The following is a 7,501-nucleotide window of genomic DNA, read 5'->3' as shown; positions in this document are numbered from 1 at the left end:
TGCCCCCACTCATCTCCTGCTGTGCAGTCCGGTTCTCAAGAGGACACAGACTGGTACCAGTCCATGACTTGGGGGTTGGAAACCCCTGGTCTAGAAAATATATAATGTAGGGAGTAACCTATTAATAAATAAATATTAAATAAAATATAGTTTGCAGATTATGAAATCTTGAAAGGACAAAGACTGTAAAAAAGTTTTTCTAGGCATTAAAAACAAATACAAGAAAAGCCATGTAAATTATTTTTTAGGTCTCTTCTTGACTTCCCTAAAAAGTGGAAGAGTGAAAAAAAAAAATACAGTTAGAGAGCAATGTTACATTTGAATACACAGGTGAAATATTGAATATGACTTTAAAATCAAATGTACCTTTATCAAGTTAATATATTACTAGTTTTATTGAGGGATAGCAAGGACATTCTAGCTTTAGAAAATACTATCTCTATAAGTTCTTTCTTAGCAGATTAATGATGAAAAATATCTCTAAAGATGCATCAAAATGCTTAATAGAATAAATAATTCATCTTCTAAATTCTCATCAAGCTACAAATACAAGGGAATTCCCTTACCTTAATGAAGTTTATGTACCAAAACCTTACTTTAAACATCATATAGAAGAGTTACATTTTTACAAATTTCAATAAAAGACTGAACTCTAAATCCCAATCATCCTACACTCAACTCTAGCAGCTAGCCAATGACATAAGATAGAATAACAAATATGAGGCAATAATACTTTAAAAGAAGACAAAAATCACAGTTATTTGCTGACTGTGATTATCCACAGGAAAACTAAGATAATCTATAAATCATTATAACTAACAAGAACAATCAGCAAATTTGTATTATTTAAGATCAACAATCAGCAATAACTAAAAAATAGAGCAGTAAAAATGACCCAATGTACAATACGAAAATAAACTAAAATATTTAGAGGGAAATTTGGTGGCAGATATGTGAAAATTCTTTATGAAATAAAAGATTATGAAGAATTGAAAAACATGTTAAAAGCTCTGAATAAATAAAAATATATAACAAGTTTATGAATGAAAGATTTTGTCATAAATAAGTCAATTCTTTCCCAAATTTATTTATCAGTGCTATGTAATTACAATAAAAGTCTAAAAATATTATTGTAGATCTTGGACAAACAGATCCTAAATTTTATGAAAATGAGACCAAGATAATTTTGAGCAAATATAAAAAAGAATAATGGAAGCCTCCTACTTTCCAGATAGCACAACTTATTATAAGTGTGACTCAGGATCAGAAATAAATAATATACAAGTGGAACAGAATAAAGAATCTAGAAATAGACCCAGGCAATAAAGGGTCTTAGTAGAGGGACATTACAAATCAGTGGGCTAAAGTAACAATATTAAATAAATGATGTTAGAATCACAGTCCTTTCATAAAGAAAAAAATAATTTGGTCCTTATCTTACATTATGTAAAATATTTCCAGAACAAGAAAATGACTCAATAGGAAAAATAAAATTTAAAAATATTACAAGTATCAGAGAATGATTTATTAAATCTAAAACATAAACTAATCTTATAAAATAAGGGTTGATGAATTTGATTATATCAAAACAATAAACTTCTACATGAATAACATCACCATAAACAAAGTTAAAAGATAAGCTAGGGCTAGCAATCTAAGTGCTTATCAGTAGACGATTGGATAAAGAAAATGTGGTACAAATATAGAATGGAACGTTACTCAGCCATAAAAAAAAAAATGAAGTCTTACCATTTGCAACAACATGAGAGTGAACCTAGAGGGTATTATGCTAAGTGAAATGTCAGACAGAGGAAGACAATTACCATATGATCTTACTTATATGTGGAATCTGTAGAACAACATAAACTAAAAAAATGAAAACAGATTCATAGATACAGAGAATAAACTGATGATTGCCAGATGGGAGTTGGGGGCCTGGATGAAAAAGATGAAGAGATTAGGAAGTACAAATTGGTAGTTACAGAATAGTCATGGGGATGTGAAGTACACCATAGGGAATATAGTCAATAAAATTGTAATAACTATGTATAGTACCAGCTGGGTACTAGACTAATCGGGGTGATCACTTCCTTAATTATTTAAATGTCTAACCACTATGCTGTACACCTGAAACTAATAAAAAATAATACTGAATGTCAACTCTAACTGAAAAAAATAAAAATAAAAAAAGAATAAGCTAGGGCTGACTAGACAGCAATATATGCCACTTTGTTATAGATAAAATGGTTATTATTCATTAGCAAAGAACATGTACATCCCAGTAGAAAAAATATCGTAAGCTTTAATAATAAACGGTTCACTGAAGAGAAACCCAAAAGTCCGATAAAAATATTAGAATATGCCAAAAAAAATTTTAATAATTTGAGAAGTGCCTGTTTACAAAAAAATTATATTTCTTATTTATATTGACCAAAGTTTTTAAAAATAATAATGTCACATATTGGAAAGAGTCTTAGAGAAACTGTCATGTGTACTTATGGGAGTATGAAATGTTACAGTAATTTGAGAAAAAAATTGTCAAGAAACAATTGTAATTACATCTTTTTCAAACCATTCTACTTCACGTTATTTTGTTATTTTAAAAAAAAATGATGTGCAAGTTCGCAAATACTTCAAATTTCAATTTTAGCTCCTTTCGTAATAAGAAATAATTGGGAACAGTTTTGTATTTTCATCATCAGACTAATAAATAAATAAAATGTTGTATAAACCCTATAGTGGACTACTATATATAGAAGAAAAGGAATTAATTACATTAGCATATATTGATATAATAGAGGGCAAAACAATGATGAAAAAGGAAATGAGGTATTTAAATGAAACTTACATAAAGTAATATATGTTGCTCTCTCTCTCACTCACACACACACACAGTCAAGAGAAATACTGGAAAGTTATACAATGATGTTAATTATTGCTTAAAGTACAGCAAAAGGATAGAATTTGAGATGAGGAATACAAGTGACTATAGCTTCATCTATAATGTTTTATTTCATTAAAATTGACTTAAAATAAATATAATAAAGTGTGGCAAATACAGAGAAGCAAAAAGAAGAAATAAATATTAGTTATCATTCAAATACCAAAAGAGCACTAAGTGCTACCAAAAGAGTTGAAGTTTAGTGAACAAATTATCAGAATTTTGTTATTTCTCTTTTTACTTTTTAATCAGAAAAAAAAAGGAAAATAGCCATAAAACTATTGAGATTATAGGTTAGATGAATTTATAAGGGAAGCAAGAGTTTACGGTGAAAAATAATTAATGTACACTTTATTGTGATTCTCAATCTGTTTTGCCTTCAGGACCACCTGACTACTTATCTTCTCATACGCACCTTGCATGGGCCAACAAAGTGTTACAGACTAGAGCATAGGGATTATTGGTATACTGTGTGATACTATTTTATTTTTCTTCCTCTATTACTCATCAAAATATCAGTGTTTCTAACAACATAGATGAGAAGATTCTGCCCCAGATATTTTTAGAATTTATTATCTTGAGGATTGGAAAGAGAAATAGATCTTTTAGCTTCTTTATTTATTTGTTTAATTCAACTCAATTTCACTGTTTTAATGATGACTTGGTATCTTTCACGTTTGTTGAACACCATTTCTAACACACCTATGTATTGACTATTTCAGCCATGTAGTAGTGAATGAGATCTAATTGCAACTTGCTGGCAGCAAATAAATTGTATGATTGAATTTTTGGTAAAAGAATAAACCATTTTAAACTTTTGAATCTACAAATCTGTAGTTATGAAAAAACAGCAGGCATTATAGAGCTCCAAGCAGAGTTTGTTAAAGATGAGTGAGAAAAGTTTATTCTATTTTCACACTCAAGAATGTGCTTTACTATTACAGTCTATTAAAATGAAAGGGGATCAATATGCTTTGATGACACATAAAGGTTTTAATCTGCTGCATTAAAAAAATAAAAATGTTCAAGGCTGAATTAATGTTAGTGTACTTCATTCTGTTCTTGTGCTTTAGGTATTTTACAGATACAAATCCTAAGTGATAAATTTGTTAGTGAAAAAATACTTTTATATATGATCCTATTGTTTCTTTGAAACTAGAAAATCATCTGAAAACAAAAGCACTTCAGCTACTTGACATCATCTTGACACATTTTTTGTTGTTGTCTTTGTTGCTGTTTTCTGACACACACACTATGTTCTTGCTTCTTGGAAGTCATCTTAACAATTTTTCTACTTTGAGGCATTTTGATCTACAAGGAACTTTTGGTATTCCTAACTTCATAACTGGATAATAGTTACTTCTTCAATCAGTTAATTTATAATTAGATATCATATTATCAGATTTCTCAATGCCTATGGAGCTAAAAGTAAAAATATGAAATAAAATACAGGCATGAACATAACCAGGCAAAAATCAAACTACCATTTCACATCACTACATTTAGGCTCTACATTATGGTCTTAGGATATAAGATCTGTAGAGAAGTTCACAGAACCTGTTATACTAGCATTTATCCAGGGAACTTATTAGAAATATATTTTTTATGAAAAATACAAAATAATCTTATATGCAGAGACAATAAGAATTCATCATTTCACAAATATTTGAGAATTTATGATATTATAACATTTATTATGTTTTGCCATATTAATAAAAGATGCAATTTCTGGCTTCGAGGACTAAATAACTTTTGGGAAAAAATGTTTTCCTCTACAATGATGAGAAGAAATTAAATATAATTTAAAAATAAAAATTAAGTGGTATAATGTAAGTAAATACAACATTAATTTAGCGAGGGTTAAAAGTATTGGAGAAAAATTACGGAGAACTGCATCTTAAGTTTGTCTTTATAGTAAAGGTTAAGTTTGGGATTAGCCAAAAGTAGGTGTTCAGAGGACCAAATGTGGAAAAGCTTTCGAAAAATATTCACTCCTCCCAAATAAATCTTGAATTAGAATAGTATTAGGAAAATTGAAACACAGGTTAAAGAGGTTAACGAAAATAAATAAATAAATAAATCAAACTAAACAAAAACTAAAAAAATGAAAAAAGTTAAAAAGGGTTAAATTAAACACGTAAGAAAGTTTTTTGTGTGTGTGTATGTCTTGCAGGATAATTAAGAAGAATTCTAAAAGCTTGCTACTATGGTTTAAGTTAGATTATGTGTAGAGAGGAAGGAGTGATAGGAGGATGGAAGGAGAGAAGTGGAGGCTGCAATATTTAAATATATGGAATGTATTATTGTAAGGCAGTAAAGAGAAGGGTATCTTTGACCACTGGTGGGCTAAAGCCTTTAAATTTAAGAAAAAATATATATTATTGACTGGACCAATGAAAATACAGATATAGGCTTCAGAGGTCATATGGTTACAACCTGTATGTAACTAGGTTCTTTAAGAAGGTGGAACAAATTTAATTTCATTTATGGGGATGTAGTCCTTGGCAGATTAATATGGCAGTGTCTAAAAGATAGATTCAAGAGGAAAGAAACTTCATTTCATGAAAATCATGCAATGCTGTAATCCAGATATGAGGCATTCTTAAACATAACAGGACAGCAGCAAAGTTCAAATAAACTCAGGCAAATCTTATTTCTTATGCAATCTAGTTGATCAGCCCAATCCCCCTGCAAGTATTCAAGAATACTTTTTAGAAATAATCTGTTGGAACCATAAACTGGTGATGAGTTAAGGTCATTAATAAATCCAGTTTTCCCCTATTTTGCTTAACATTTTTACCTTCCTCTTTATTCTTCAGTATAATTATTCAAGGTTTGTGTTGTTTTGGGTCATTCAGTCCTGCAGGCAACAATTCAGCTCAATTATTTTGCTTTCTGTTGAAATTACCTCTTTTTTTCAGTAATGATGCTTTTCTGAGATGTGAAACACCCAGATGCTGCAGTGATGAATCATTTAAATACCTGAATAAACAAACTTATCCGAGGGCTATCAATTTTTCGTTTTGAAGCTCCTTGAAACATTTCTTAATGTATCGCCCTTTGTTAACAACTTCATCATGTTTCTAATTAATTTTGTCCCCCTCTAGGCTAATAAGTATGCTAAGTATTTCTGTTTATGGAGAAGGAAGTATAGAGATTTTTTTCTGTAACTTTCTTCCTTTCCTTGAGGCCAGGTAGAAAAGCCTGAAGTAACCCACAATGTCACATGTGCTTCTTGTGTTCAGCACTATATTCTCAATCATCTGCAGAAGTTACTGTTTAGCACCCAGCTCAATCCCTAGCATATAACAGGCCTTCAACAATACCATTTTTCAGACTGTTTCTTTGATTTGTCAATCTTTTTTAGTATTTAAAGTCCTCTCTAGAAATTAGAGGCATGTCTTTCATGTCTTGGGTCTTGTCTTAACCATGTTTTTAGCTTCCATAAACTTCATACTTTAACATCTACCAAATAGTCACATGCCAAATGCTCCTTGCTCCATACAAACCTTGCCTTTTCTTCCTGTCTCCTTCTTTACTGCCCCACCTCTTTGAGAGGAGTCTTCTTGGGAACATGCTTTTCACATACAAACCACTCTCAACCATCTCCCTTATCAGATTCTCACACTCTGGATCACTGTCAACCTGCTTTAGTCACCTCAGGGCCAGGTTCCAGACAACAAGGGACAGCCGCTATGCCCAGAGCCCACAGAAATTATTCAAACTAGCCAATCTTGAAACTGCTTATCCTGCCTTGCTTATTTCTTCTCATGGAAGCCACAAAAAAAGTCTCTTGCTAATATATCCCCTTTTCTCTCTATCTTGTTATAGATCCATCTGACTCTCATGCAAGGAGCATCCCCTTCCATGTGGGAATTGTAAGAAAATATCTTTTCAGTAGCAATCATCATCTGATCTATTGGCCTTACTATACCACAAATTTTTCATTAAAACACTGTGTTTTAAAACAGTCTCCTATGGGCATGCCACCCTGAACAAACCCGATCCTGTCTAATCTTGGAAGCTAAGTAGGGTCAGGCCTCGTTAGTACTTGGGTGGGAGACCACCTAGGAATACCAGGTGCTGTAGGTGTAAAAAATAAATAAAATAAAAGATAAGGGATTGTAAACTGACAAAGTCGTTTTCATTAAAACACTGTGTTTTAAAACAGTCTCCTATGGCCATGCCACCCTGAACAAACCCGATCCTGTCTAATCTTGGAAGCTAAGTAGGGTCAGGCCTCGTTAGTACTTGGGTGGGAGACCACCTAGGAATACCAGGTGCTGTAGGTGTAAAAAATAAATAAAATAAAAAATAAGGGATTGTAAACTGACAAAGTCATTGCAATCTGTGAGGCCAGTCAAGGATTGTCTCACCTAAAAAATAAATAAATAAATAAAAATAAACAGTCCCAAGTTTATACTTTTTTTTTTTTTTTTACTTTATTCCTTTCTATCTTCTTAGTTTCATGTATGCCCTCCCATAATAGTGTATGTTTCTGTCTACACCCTGGCTCTTGACCAAATTTCCTAATTTATTCTGAGTTCATGGATATGACAT

At 31.4% G+C, this 7,501-nt stretch overlaps 2 pseudogenes; both read left to right on the top strand.

Moving 5' to 3' along the window:
- The first annotated feature begins 6,914 nt into the window (after positions 1–6,914).
- On the top strand, positions 6,915–7,033 carry LOC112469456 (annotated as a pseudogene).
- An 81-nt stretch (positions 7,034–7,114) lies between these two features.
- LOC112469411 lies at positions 7,115–7,233 on the top strand (annotated as a pseudogene).
- Positions 7,234–7,501: the final 268 nt, after the last annotated feature.

This window comes from Pteropus alecto, unplaced genomic scaffold (assembly GCF_000325575.1).
Source record: "Pteropus alecto unplaced genomic scaffold, ASM32557v1 scaffold146, whole genome shotgun sequence".
NCBI lineage: Eukaryota > Metazoa > Chordata > Mammalia > Chiroptera > Pteropodidae > Pteropus > Pteropus alecto.
This window is presented reverse-complemented; position numbering and strand designations above follow the sequence as displayed.